Source organism: Triturus cristatus, chromosome 1_2 (assembly GCF_964204655.1).
Source record: "Triturus cristatus chromosome 1_2, aTriCri1.1, whole genome shotgun sequence".
Lineage (NCBI taxonomy): Eukaryota > Metazoa > Chordata > Amphibia > Caudata > Salamandridae > Triturus > Triturus cristatus.
The window spans coordinates 987,338,261-987,353,311 of NC_140580.1; the positions used below are offsets into that span (position 1 = coordinate 987,338,261).

A 15,051-nucleotide genomic window follows, 5' to 3' on the forward strand; every position below is an offset into this window, starting at 1 on the left:
CGATACCCGATGTTTCGGATGGATACATCTGCCAGTGGATTCCTCACCTTGTGAATATTCCCTGCTCCAGCATTCCACGGAATTTTTTCCCCAGCTCTCCACACCGACGTGGACGTCATAATTCCCAGCTCCTCTCGCGACTCCGTATGACGTCACGGGAGCCATAAGAGAACCACGTCGGCGTGATGACGTCCGTTCTCTTTTTTCCGCGCCGTCGACGCATAACGGTTTTCCAGCACTCTCCTTGAATGTAGTTACTTTGTAGTCTCCTTGTGAGTTACTGTTTCTGGAGTACTCATGTCTTCGTCGAGGAAGTCAGGTTTCAAGCTGTGTAGGAAATGTGGGGGTCACATGTCCATCACTGACCCCCATGAAGACTGCTTATGGTATCTTTCGTCGGATCACGACGAGGAAGACTGTTCCTGCTGCAGGAAAATGAACCCTAAAGCACTAAAAGAAAGAGAAGCGAAGCTGTTCATGGTTAAGGCGAAGAAGGAGGGCAGAGGTCGAAAAAGAGACAAGTCGAAGCCGGAGTCGTCGACTTAGCACTCGTCGAAGTCGAGAAGACACTAGAAGAAGAGGAAGCATGACTCTCGGCGCCAATCGATGAAGAGTAGGGCTTCGAGGTCGCCTTCGCCTCGACGTCGTAGTAAGGACTTGGTCTCTCCTTCGCCTTCCCCTTCTCCTCGCCAAAGTTAACTCCGGCGCAGTCTCCGGCGCCGGTGGATTCTCCAGCTTCCGACACCGAGCCTGATCAGGTTGCTTATCTTTCTCCTGTGCCTGAAGGTGAACCTGTGGTTCCAGTAGAGGATCTGTCGGCTCAGGCTCCAGCTACTCCTCGGCCGGATTCTGGTTCAAATCCATACCCACATTTCCCGACTCAGGGTGCGGATCCCACGCATTTTTTGAATGCTATGTATGGTGTTTTCCAGAGAGCAGCCTTCCCATCCGGTGCACCTTCAGGTCCCGTGGGTCCAGTGGCGTTCAGTTTGGGCGTGCCACAACACTACGCTCAGGCACCTTTTATGCCCTTCATGCCGATGTCGCCGTCATGGCAGTTCCCGGCGCCGTCTGGAGAGCCTTCCTCCCGGCCTCGTCTGGATCGCGTGCCTTCGTCGGAACCTCCCTCGACACCGGCCCCGACTCCAGCTGCGCCGCATGTGACGCCGCCGACTCCTCCAGCGCAACTGACTCCGCGTATGGCGCCACCGACGCCGTGTCCTCGGATCCGCTCTCGAAGAGAGGCTTATAGAGGAAGAACAATATCGTGCAGATGAAGTGGAGGAAGGTGAAGTGGGTGACTCCACTGATGAATTTGAAGGTATTCAGGAGGCAAGTGGATTGTACACCACTCCTGAGTGGGAGCTTTCTTCTTCCAGATTTTCTCCTCCTCAAGAGTTGGCTCCTTACCATTTGGTAATTAAGAAGGCTGCGGAGCTGTTGGACTTCCAGTTGCCTTTTGCAGAACGTAAGCCAAGTTTATTGACTGAAGTCCTTCATTCTCCTTCTTCTATTGTCGAGCCTCTGTTTCCTTTTAATGAGGCTATCTTAGAGGCTATTATGGACGTTTGGCGCAAGCCACTTTCTTCACCTGCTGTTTCCAGGACTGTGGCGAGAAGATATAGAGTGGCTCCGGGATCCGAGCTTCCTTTCCTCGCACCCTTCTCCGGAGAGTCTTGTAGTGCAGGCATCCTGCTCTAAACAATCTGCGGGTGCTTTTCCACAAGCGCCAACTGACAGGGACTCAAAGAAGATTGAGCAGCTAAAAAGGTCTTCTCATCTGCTAGTATGGCGCTTAAGTCAACAAATGCCACTTGCTTGTTGGGCCGCTACGTTCATGCTTTGATGGACTCTGTGAAGCAGTTAGCTCCCAAACTGCCTGATGAGGAGAAGGATTCTTTTATGGAGGATGTTTCAGACACTCAAGCTGCAGCTAGGCAAGTTATTCAGTCGGGCCTAGATACGGCTGAATCTGTGGCCAGAATTATGGGATCTTCTATAGCCACTAGAAGGCAGGCTTGGCTCCGCTCTTCCGGTTTTTCTACGGATGTTCAGGCCACTCTGGTCGACTTACCCTTTGATGGGGAAAAGCTTTTTGGAGAGAAAGCGGATTCCGCCCTGCAAAGATTCAAAGATAGCAGAGCTACTGCGAAGTCTTTAGGTTTGCAGACACAGTCAAAAGGGTTTGGTTTCAGGAAGTATAGGGGATTTGGAAGGTCATCCTTTCGTTCCTTCCATCAACCTCAGCAGCAGCAGCAACAAAATCCTCTCTATAGATCCTATAGAGGAAGACAAAGGGGTCGGCGTGGTTCTGGCCGCAATCCCTCCTCCGCCTCAGCCTCCTCTGCTCCTAATGATACTACAGGGAAGCAGCCCTAGATCCCCCATCCTGGATCATGTGAGGCCTGTTGGGGGTCGGGTGTCCCACTTTCTGCAAGGTTGGAAATCGGTCACGACGGACCTTTGGGTTTTAAACCTGTGGAGAATGGGTACGCTCTTCCCTTTCGGGAAGGAATTATCTCCCCCTTACCCTCCTTGCCAAGGTTTTTGCTCAGAGGACCATCTGCTTCTTCTGCAGAAGGAGGTTCTTGCATTGCTACAAAAAGAGGCGATAGAGGTGGTTCCAGAGCAGGAGAGGGGTCAGGGATGCTACTCCCGGTATTTCCTGATTCCCAAAAAGGATGGCAGATTGCGTCCAATCCTGGACCTCAGAGTCTTGAACTTTTACCTGAAGCAGGAGAAATTCAAGATGCTGACCCTTGCGCAGGCTCTTCAGGTGTTGCAGCAAGAAGACTGGATGGTGTCGATTGACTTGCAGGATGCGTATTTCCACATCCCGATCTTGAAGTCGCACAGGAAGTATCCCCGTTTTACGGTTGGGTCGCAACACTACCAGTTTGCGGTTCTTCCGTTTGGTCTTACTACTGCACCTCGAGTCTTCACCAAGGTGATGGCGGTGGTGGCTGCCCATCTCAGGAGGTCGGGGATTCTGGTTTTCCCCTACCTGGACAACTGGCTACTGAAAGCAGAGTCGCCAGAGATGGTGCATCATCATCTGCAGGTAACATCTCATCTGTTATTCAACTTGGGTCTTTCAATCAACGTGCCCAAATCTCACCTGGTGCCCTCTCATCACAACCTGTACATAGGAGCGGTACTGGACACTACTGTGTGTCGAGCATTTCCTCCTCCACAAAGAATTCTCGACATTCAGGAGATGATCCCTTTATTCCACAATGGAGCGGTTGTTCCAGTTCTGAAGGTCATTCGCCTGCTCGGTCTGTTTTCCTCCTGCCTCCTGTTGGTCAACCATGCACGCTGGCACATGAGGGCGCGCAAGTGGTGTCTCCGCAGGCAGTGGTATCCGCACAACGGAGATCTCAGGGAGTCGATCAGGATCTCCAGAGAAGCTGCAGCGGATCTGTCTTGGTGGAGCGTGGAGGGCAATCTGTCTCAAGGAAAGCCCTTTCATTTTCCTCCAACGGTGGCCACAGTGATAACGGATGCCTCCACCCTAGGGTGGGGTGCTCATCTGGGGGATCTGGAGATCAAGGGTCTTTGGTCTCCAGAGGAAAGAATGTATCATATCAATCTTCTAGAATTGCGAGCGATACGCTTAGCACTCAAGGCTTTTCTCCCTTCCCTTCGCGGTCAGTCGGTTCAAGTCCTGACGGACAACACGACCGTGATGTGGTATGTCAAACAGCAGGGAGGAGTAGGGTCGTACCGTCTCTGCAGAGAGGCGTTGCGGCTTTGGTCCTGGGCTCAGGACCATCGGATTTGCTTGATGGCGAATAATTTGGCCGGGGTGTTGAACGTGCGTGCGGACAGTCTCAGCAGTTCTCTGCCGACCTCGAGTGGAGGCTTCATCCGGAGGTAGTTCGACATGTCTTCCGGATGTAGGGGACTCCTCGGGCGGACCTGTTTGCCACTTTCGAAAACGCGCATTGCCCGTCATTCTGCAGTTTCCAGTTTCCGTTGCAGGGGGCGTTGGGGGACGCGTTTCAGTTGAGTTGGAGCACTCAACTCCTTTACGCGTTTCCTCCCATACCCAAGTTATATTGATCGCCCCGGATTGGCCAAGAAGGGTGTGGTACAGAGATCTACTTCACCTCTCATTGCACCCTCCGCTTCATCTCCCTCTCATGGCAGACCTCCTCTCGCAGTCTCAGGGGCAGGTTCTACACCCCCACCTCCAGAGCCTGCACCTTCATGCCTGGAGATTGAACGGGGCAACCTGAGTTCCTTCTCTCTCCCGCCTGATGTGGTGGATGTTATTTTATCGGCCAGGCGACACTCCACCAAGTCATTTACTCCTACAGATGGTCTAAATTCGTTAAATGGTGTGGATAGAGATCCATTGACCCTTTAAAGGCCCACTTGTCATATGTGCTTCAGTTTGCTCTTTCCTTGGCTCAGCAGGGTTGTGCTGTGGCCACGGTTAAGGGCTATTTATCAGCCTTATCAGCTTTTCTGTGTCTTCCTGATCAGCCGTCATTATTTAATTCTCCTATTGTATTAATATTTATCAAAGGTCTTACTAACAGGTTTCCACCTACTCCCTTTGTAATGCCACAGTGGGACCTAAATCTTGTTTTAACTTTTTTGATAGGGTCCCCTTTTGAGCCCCTTCATAGCTGTCCTTTGAGGCTGTTGTCCTTTAAAACGGTCTTTCTTCTAGCCATAACCTCGGCAAGGAGGGTGAGTGAGCTTCAAGCTCTTAGTTTAAAACCCCCGTTCTCAGGACCAGGGCTGCTTTCCTACCTAAGCTAGTTACTCCTTTTCATCTGGGGCAGTCGATTACTCTCCTTGTGTTTTATCCTCACCCTTCCAAGGAGGAGGAGAGACTTCACCGCTTGGACCCTAAAAGAGCAATCAGCTTTTATTTGGACAGAACAAAGGATTTTCGTTTGGAAGATCAGCTCTTCGTGGGCTATATTGGACATTCAAAAGGCAAAGCTGTGCACAAGTGCACTCTGTCAAGGTGGATTATCCTAACTATCAAGATCTGCTACGCCCTTGCTGGTAAGGTTCCACCTGAGGGTATTATTCCCTCAACATTCATTCAACTAGAGCTAAGTCATTTTGCGCGCTCTGTCTTGCAGAACGTTTTGGTATAGGAAGGTTGACACCCTCCTCCAGGAGTGGGACTGCTGTGGGAATCTATTCACAAGGTGAGGAATCCACTGGCAGATGTATCCATCAGAAGAACAAGGTTCGAGGCATATGAGCTGCAGATTATACACTGTGCATAGATTGCCATCTGGTGTTGGGCCCGGATGTTTGCAGTTTGTTTTTCCTCTTGGAAAGTCTTTGGTTCGTATTGCGCATGGGCTTCGGCTCCATCCTCATATTGTTTTTTTCCGCCATCGGGCTCGGATGTAATACTTTGCGCTCCGGTTCCGAACTTTCCAGTTCAACGATCGACGCACAAATCCTCGCTCATCGAGCTCCTTCAGATAATAAACTATCTTACTCACCTTCTCTTCGGCACTTCTTCGATTCCGGTCGTCGACGGCGGCGGCCTTCGGGCCTATTCCGGCTCCGGTCTCGGCTGATGGAAAGAACTCCCTTCAAGAAGTGCCCTCGATGTGGGTCCAAGTTTCCCCACACCGATCTTCATGAGGTGTGCAACCTCTGCCTCTCCCCTGAACACGAGGCCCGAGACTGTCCCGCCTGCAAGTCTTTTCGCTCTAAAAAGACTATTCGAGATCGACGGGCTAGACGCAACATGGCGCACTCCTCGACCTCCGCTCCAGTCGACATCTTCGGGGACGACGTCGAAGCTCCCGGGCAGCAGAACATCGAAGAAGAGGACGACAACCTCGTCAGTGCTTCCGAGGCCGACGACTCAGATGTGGAGGACATCACCCCGGCGCAGAGGGTCGTGAGTACAATACCCCCTCCCACACCCACGCCGATACCCAAAAAGGCTTCGGTCACACCTTCGCCTTCGGGCCTAGGCAAGACCAAGGATAATGCTTCTCACACCCCACCTTCGGGCCCGGTAAAGAAGCCTATTAAGCCTTCCGGCAGCTCGGGCTCGAGCCAGCCTACCAGCAGTACCGAAAGACACCCTTCGGCACCAAAGAAAAGATCGGCCTCCATCTCCACACTGAACCCAGTACCAAAGCCTTCGATGTCGAAACCTGCCCTTCCGGTGCCGACCAAACATCACAAGGCCCTCGGCACCGCTACTCCCGTGCCGAAGCCTTCTTCGGCACCGACCAAAAAATCGGAGGTCCCAAAGAAGCACGGCTTAGACAAGCCTAAAAAGCTGTCGGCCCCGAAAACTTCGCGCCGACCGAACAACCAGTGTCGCAAGAACTTTTCACACCGGATCCTTTCCAAAGACACTCACCAAGGATCCAAAAACTGGACATTTGACATTGTCTTCAAAAAAGAGACACTTGGACAAACCAGCTCCACCTCCAAAGAGGAAAGACACTGCTACCTCCCCTTTCAGAGTGCCTTCCCCACCTCCTCCACCCTCCCCACCTCCACCCTCTCCACCCCTGCCTCATCGTTCCCCAACCTTGTCTCCTGTCCCAGACGATTTAGGAGACCCTTATTATGATCCAGCAGATGTACCACAAGACCCCACCCCTACTGGATCTCCGGACCAATGGGACGACTATAACAATCCGGACATCCCAGATGTCCCACAGGATGACCTTTACCTATCTAGGCCATCCCCACCTGAAGATTCCTTAGGCTTTCACCACCTATTACAAAGGGCGGCACACTACCACGGGGTGGAGTTACATACTGACTCAGTGGAGGAGGATTTTCTCCTAGACACCTTTGACAATGCACATAGGTCTACTGCCATTCTACCTATGTTAAAGGGAGTGATTAAACATGCACTGGAGGTTTTTAAAGACCCAGTCAGGGCCAGGGTCCTAAACCCCCGTATAGAGAAAAAATACAAAGCCGCCCCCACAGACCTTTCATACATTAAAGGCCCTACACCATTGGATTCCCTAGTGGTATCTACAGCTAGGAAGCGCTCAAATTCTCAGGCGTCCGGCGAAGCACCACCACCTGACAGAGTCCAAGCTCCTAGACGCGTCAGGGAAACGCACTGCGTCACAAGCCGCCAACATATGGCGTATCGCCAACACGCAAGCGCTATTGGCCAGATACGACAGGGCGCATTATGATGAGTTAGAGGACATTATGCACCATCTCCCTGAAAAATACAAGAACAGGGCTAATGAATTGATCCAAGAGGGAAAAATAATAACTAATACCTCTATACGCTGTGCCCTAGATGCAGCAGACACAGCCTCCAGGGCCATAAACACCAGTATCCTTCTCCGTCGCCATGCCTGGCTCAGAGTTTCAGGTTTTAAACCTGAGGTACAAGCCTCTATATTAAACCACCCATTCGACCAAGATCATCTATTTGGCCCAAAAGTTGATGAAGCCCTCGAAAAGATGAAAAAAGATACTGACAGGGCGAAATCCATGGGAGCCCTACAGTCACACACTCCTAGGCGCTCCTTTCGCCGCTCTTCCTTTCGGGGCACGGGCAGAGGCTACTCCTCGGATAGTGCATCCACGTCCTACAAATCCCCTCCTCAATCTACCTTCACAAAGGGTTATCAAAGAGGCGGATACAGAGGCAATAATAATAAGGGCAGAGGCAAGACAAATACCGCCCGCTCTGCCACACCTCCTGCCCAGTGACTTTCCCCCGCTCCCTCCAGACCATTCCACTCCGGTCGGGGGCAGAATACAGCATTTCCTTCACGTCTGGGAGACAAATCACATCAGACAGATGGGTGACCCAAATTATTCGTTCAGGGTATTGCCTAGAATTAACATCTACCCCCCCCAAACATTCCACCCAGGCCACGCCCTATGTCTCAAGAACATGCTACGTTACTAAAACAGGAGGTGATCTCCCTCCTGCAAAAAGAAGCCATAGAGCAGGTCCCCATAAATCAACAAAATTTAGGGGTCTACTCTCTGATTCCAAAGAGAGACGAGACTCTACGACCTATCCTAGATCTCAGACCTCTAAATACTTACATACATTCAGACCATTTTCACATGGTAACCCTTCAACAGGTTCTTCCACTCCTCTCCCAGAACGATTTTCTCACCACTCTGGACTTGAAAGACGCATACTTACACATCCCAGTACACCAGTCTCACAGAAAGTACCTTAGATTTGTGGTGGACGGGCTACACTACCAGTTCAAGGTGCTCCCGTTCGGGGTAACAACAGCACCAAGGGTATTCACCAAGTGCCTAGCAGTAGTGGCTGCACACCTCAGAAGACAGCACATTCACGTCTTCCCGTATCTGGACGACTGGCTAATAAAAGCCACGTCCTACCAACAATGTGTGCAACATACCGCCGCTACAATCCAACTACTTCACCAGCTAGGTTTCATGGTGAATCACCAAAAATCCCACCTGGTACCATCACACACAAAACAATACCTCAGTGCCACCATAGACACCTCAAAAGCCATAGCCTATCCCAATCCTGCCAGGATTGCAAATATACAGGCTCTGCGTCAGAAATTCATATGTCAACACTCTCTCCCAGCAAGAGTGTTTATGCAACTGATAGGGATGATGGCCTCTTGCATCTTCATAGTGCCCCATGCAAGACTCCAGATGCATCCACTCCAAGAGTGTTTAGCGCGCCAGTAGAACCAGGCCCAGGGGCAACTGACAGATCTGGTGATCCGCTCTCTGCAGTGGTGGAACACCACAAACCTTTCCAGAGGTCGACCATTCCTGGACCCGGTCCCACAAATAATCCCAACAACAGACGCATCGCTCTCCGGCTGGGGAGCTCATCTGTTACATCTCACAGTACAGGGCACATGGACGCCGCAACAGAAGTTACTCCACATCAACCATCTGGAGTTACTGGCAATCTTCCTCGCCCTAAAATCCTTCCAGACGCAGATTTCAGGCAAGGCAGTCCTCATTCGCACAGACAACATGACTGCCATGTACTACATTCAAAAACAGGGGGGCACACACTCTCCACAGCTCTCTCAATTAGCACAGAGCATATGGAGATGGGCAATTCCACAAAAAATCTTTCTCCTGGCCCAACATGTCCCAGGAGTCCAAAACCCCGTGGCAGATCTGCTCAGCAGACAAACGCAGCAGATCCACGAGTGGGAACTTCACCCACAGGTTCTTCACCCGTTCTTTCAGAAGTGGGGGCATCCACACATAGACCTATTCGCCACCCACGAAAACAAAAAATGCCCAAGCTTCGCCGCCAGATATCCACACCCATTGTCCAAAGGCAATGCGATATGGATGAACTGGTCAAACAAATTTGCATACGCTTTTCACCTCTCCCACTAATTCCATTAGTGGTGCGAAAGCTACAACAGCATTCCCTAACACTGATCCTAGTAGCTCCAACATGTGCCAGACAACCGTGGTACACCACACTGCTGGAACTCTCAGTAGTACCACACCAAAAGCTACACCTCTCACCATGCCTCCTAACCCAGAACCATGGAGAGATCAGGCACCCGGACCCAGCTCAGCTCAACCTTGCGATCTTGAGATCATAGAATTCGGATACCTTAAACTTCCCCCTGATTGCATGAATATTATCAGGGAAGCTAGACGCCCTACTACGAGGGCATGCTATGCTGCAAAGTGGAAAAGATTTGTTGTTTACTGCCACAACAACACAATCAATCCTTTAAATGTGTCCATACAGCACATCATATGTTACTTATTCCATCTACAAAGGTGTAACCTAGCATATACTTCCATTCGGTTACACCTCGCTGCAATTGCTGCTTATTTACAGAACAGGCAGCACCTATCACTTTTCAGAGTGCCTGCCATCAAGGCCTTTATGGAAGGCCTCAAAAGAGTAATTTCACCCAGAGTACCACCCTCACCTGTCTGGAACTTGAATATAGTTCTCACAAGGTTAATGGGACCCCCTTTCGAACCATTACATAAATGTGAGCTCCAATTTCTCACATGGAAAACAGCTTTTCTAGTGGCCATCACTTCCCTCAGAAGGGTTAGTGAAATACAAGCACTCACTATACAGGAACCTTTTCTCCAAATGCATCAGAACAAGGTTGTACTCCGCACCAACCCAAAATTTCTACCCAAAGTCATTTCTCCATTCCATCTAAACCAGTCGGTAGAATTACCAGTCTTTTTCTCACAACCTCAAACCGTTGCGGAAAGGGCTTTACACACACTGGATGTTAAAAGGGCTTTACTTTACTACATCCAAAGGACACAACCTTTCAGGAAAACCAAACAGCTATTTGTCTCCTTCTCTCCACCACATAAAGGCAACCCTATTTCTAAATCAGGGATAGCTAGGTGGATTGTAAAATGCATACAGATTTGCTACCACAAAGCAAAACGAACGCTATCTGTTCCCCCTAAAGCCCACTCTACAAGGAAGATAGGGGCTTCTATGGCTTTTCTAGGAAACCTACCACTAGATGACATCTGCAAAGCAGCGACATGGTCAACACCGCACACTTTCACAAAACATTACTGTGTAGATGTGCAAACCAAGCAACAAGCTAGTGTGGGCCAGGCTGTACTAAAACACTGTTCCAAACAACTGCAACGGATGCCGGTGGTCGCCGCTAGGGTTGGGTACTGCTATATAGTCTATGCACAGTGTATAATCTGCAGCTCAAATGCCTCGAACGGAATATGCTACTTACCAGTATGCATCTGTTCTTGGCGTGTAGAGCTGCAGATCTATACACGCCCACCCGCCTCCCCGGCTACCTGTATCCGTTCCAGTTTATCTTATTTAGATACAACACACATGGGTTTCTTTACTGTTACTACTACGCTCCATCTTTCCCTGTTGGTGAAAAACAATCTGAAGATGGAGCCGAAGCCCATGCGCAATACGAACCAAAGGAGGAGTCACCGAACTCGTGACTTCCAAAGACTTTCCAAGAGGAAAAACAAACTGTAAACACCCGGGCCCAACACCAGATAGCGATCTATGCACAGTGTATACATCTGCAGCTCTACATGCCAAGAACAGATGCATACTGGTAAGTAGCATATTCCTTACTTACCTTCGGTAACGCTTTTTCTGGTGGATACAGTATCTGCCTGTGGATTCCTCACTGACCCACCCGTCTCCCCGTTGTCCACCTTTTGTATACCTTAAAGGATGTCTTATTTGATATGTTGTTTTACATTGTATCCTCTTTCTATCTGGTGCATTTATATGAAATGCTTATGTTCTTTAGCTTTCCTTTTGATTACGTACTATGTATATTTGTTCGAATGTTGTGTACTGTGTATACTTTGAATCTGTTGTCGGTCCACCGGTCGCCTCGGAGGCACGGAAAAAATGGGTGAAACTGATGTCATCACGCCGACCTGGCTCTCTTATGGCTCCGGTGACGTCATACGGAGTCGCGAGCGGAGCCGTGGAATTATGACGTCGGCGTGGAGAGCTGGGGAAAAAATTCTGTGGAATGCTGTCGCAGGGGATATTCACAAGGTGAGGAATCCTTAGGCAGATACTGTATCCACCAGAAAAAGCGTTACCGAAGGTAAGTAACTTGTTCAATATGTCCTCGTAATTTATTGTCAAAGATAGTTACATAGAAGCAATAGGTGGTCTCGAGGTCATACCGCTAGTAAATATCATTACTGAGATTCTCTACCTAAAGTGGCGATATGTTAATTAGGAATATAAACCCACAGCGAAAGCAAACAGAATTTGAGCTTAACTGGATTTTAAGAGCGCAAGGTTACTTCAGTCCTCTCAACGAGAGCCACGGAAGGGAATTATCTATAGAACCTTATTAGGACGATGATGTATGAGTATCTAAACGTGCACATGTGGGAGTTAGATGAGGAGACAGCAATAACAGGGGGGGAATTGATAAAGAACCAGAAAGATAGTCTATAGTCATCTCAAAAAGTAATGAAACTCATTACCAGTGTTGTGACCATGTGAGACTGACCCTAGTCGACAAATCCATTTTGCCTCAGTTTGTCTAGGAGTTAATTCTGTATCTCCACCTGCACATTTGCAGTAGTATGATCAATCCCAAAAAAACATAAAGTTGGATCACCTGCATGTGCTGCTCTATAGTGTTCAGTCATGGGCTATCTAGATTTCATGTTAACCAGGACCCTGCAGTGTTTTTGAATTTGTGTCTTAAGGCTACTTGTTGTACTGCCCATGTAGATCAAATTACAGCTGCAGCCAATGATGTATACCACAAAATGTGTGTTACAATTGATGAAGTGCCTTATTTTATGATCCCCGCAATGTTTTCAATCTGAAATCTTTCTTCTTATTCAAACCAAATTGGCAAATGCTACAATTACTGCCATTGTAAAAACGAATGAGCTTCGATGGTAACCACATCTTATTTTTTGTTGTTAATGATGTGACATAACTAGGACATAAAGAATGTCTAAATGTACGTCCTCTTCTGTATACACCAGTTGTATTCTCATTAATAAATGGTCGTAATCCTGGAATGTCCCTCAGTAAGTGCCAATGCTTTCTAAGAGTCTTATAGATCTTCCCACTTTGTATTATCTATTTGGTATAGAGAGCCAATTTTATGGTAGTGTATTCTGGTCCAATGCTTTTCTTTTTCCTATTGTGGACACTAGTCTGAAGTGTGTTCGCCCTGGATAGTCTAGAGGCCTTCCCTTCTGCCTCACATAGTGCCCTACAGTCATAGCCCCGTTGAAGGAAACATTGTTTGATATCCAGTACATTATTCCTGAAATTTGTGTCCTCACTATAATTGCGTCCTGTTCAGACCATTTCACCACAGGGAATGTTCGTAATGACTGACTTATGTGCACTTGATGCTTGCAGAACACTATTTTAAGAAGTTTGTTTGCGAAACATAGTACTATGAATCATCCCTTCCCTAATGTAAAAATGAATGTCCAAGAAATCAATACTGTCCCTATGATTGTGCATCATGAGCTTTATATTATAGGGATTGTCATTGAGGTATACCAAGTAATCCAATAGCGAGTCATTAGGGCCTGCCTAGAGGCAAATGATGTAATTTATGTACCTCCGCCAGAAGATGATGTACTTACTCCAAGGGGAGGCAGTTTTGCCCCAGGCATGCTCCCTCTCATACCAGCCCATAAAAAGGCCGACATAAGAGAGAGCAAAGTGAAAGCCCATTGTTGTTCCCTGTAACTGGTGGTACCACTTTTCATCATACATGAAGTAATTCTTAGAAAGAATCAGATCTATCGTGTCCAATATCATAGCATTGTAAGCATAATGATCAGCTCCATCTTTGTCCAGATAATATTGGACTGCCATCAGCCCGAATCTTTTTTGGATGCAAGTGTACAAACTGACCACATCAAATGTAACAAATTGCAATTCTTTTCAGACCATAAGAAATCATTGAACTTAACAAGAATATCCTTGCTATCTTTGATGTATGAGGGTAAATTAGTGACATATTTTTGTAAAGTAATAACAACAAATTCAGATAGCCTTTCCGTGGGTGAGCCCACCCTAGAGAGAGTGGGTCTTCCCGGTGGAAAGCCACCCACTTTGTGCACTTTTGGTAGAATATAAATGCAAGGAAATCTGGCATTCTCAACACGAAAATAACAATACTCCTCATCCGATAGTAAACTCTCATCCCTCCACTCACATAGTCTGCAATTGATATAGGTGGTGAGTTCCGGAGTAGGATTGGTCTTAATCAATTTGTAACACTGTTGGTCACTAAGGTGGCAGGTAATCTCATGTATATAGTCAATCCTATCCATGATGATCACATTCCACCTATATCTGCCTCCCTGATTACAATATTTTCATTCTTCTGAAGCCTCAGAAGCTCTTCTCTCTCATCACGAGATAGATTAAATTTGGGTTGTGGGCCAAATTTTCTAGGGATATTAAGTAGTTGTAATTCCTATGTCATTTTATCCCCGAACTCATCAATGTTTGAATGATAACCAGTGTAAGGAGTAAATCTAGATTTAGGCCTGAGCCCAGTATCTCTACCAGACTCTCTGTAACGTTTAGATCACTTAATAATTTCTGCACATCTATGTTGTCATCGTTTTCAATAGATAATAAACACTGTACATCACGTATGCTACCAATTGTTTGTTTAGCCGGTAATCGTTCACATATTTCAACCACAGGTTTATTTACTTGCTGTGAGAAATTTTCTTTTAATTTCAAAGATCGTAGAAATTTATTCAGATCTATGTGAACGTCCACCACATCCCCTCATTGTATCGGACAAAAACCAAGTCTCTTTTTCAATGCATTGCTTTGATTTTCATCTAAGGATCTACTAGAAATAATGATCTGAGGGTCCATCTGTATGACACTTGATTGTGGTGTATGCACAGTTGTGTCCCTAACTTCTGTCATTCCATTAGTTTCTGTCATTAAATAAATGTGAATTATGGGGGCCGACTCTCCTAATTTTTCTTTAAGCATGTTACCATGCCTTGAGTCTCCTGCTTTCCCTTTCCTCCCACCTCCCCTTGTCTTTTTGTTCCGTTTTTGCACTGTCTGTTGCCTATGTGAAGTCTTTCCAATTCATCCTGAAAATTGGAGGCACCTTCCCCTAAAGGGTTGTCTGACTGTATTATGCTAGACGTTGTACTCTCAATTGAGGCTATAGAGCTACTACTCACTGACTTAGTATCCTGACTTTCTTCCCTGCCCCTCTTTCTATCCTCCATTGTGTTCAGGTTATCGTATTTTTTCGCAACGGTATAAATGCGACCATCCCTATAATCTCAATCGTCACTTTGATCTTACGCATTTTGTTATCCCTTAAGTATTGTTGGTGGTCTTCTATTACCTTATTGAAGATGGCATAGTTAGTATCAATTAAATCCTTACAATCCATTGCCTCTATCTCTTGCTCTAAGTTCTCAATGTCAGCTTGAAGTTTCATCCCCTTTTCAGTCGCAGGTTTGAGAATTCGCATCATGGTGTAGGTTGCCCCCTCTAGGTTGCTTTCACACTCACTCAGCAACTCCTCACCCAAATCTTCAAACGTGGGGAATATGAGAATGCGCAGA

The 15,051-nt window shown here is 47.6% G+C and overlaps 1 protein-coding gene across 3 annotated transcripts in view; it reads left to right on the forward strand.

Annotated features, from left to right (window-relative positions):
• Positions 1-15,051, forward strand: part of RABL6 (RAB, member RAS oncogene family like 6) — a 374,256-nt gene that overhangs the window by 311,626 nt on the left and 47,579 nt on the right. The gene's annotated exons all lie outside the window — the stretch shown is intronic.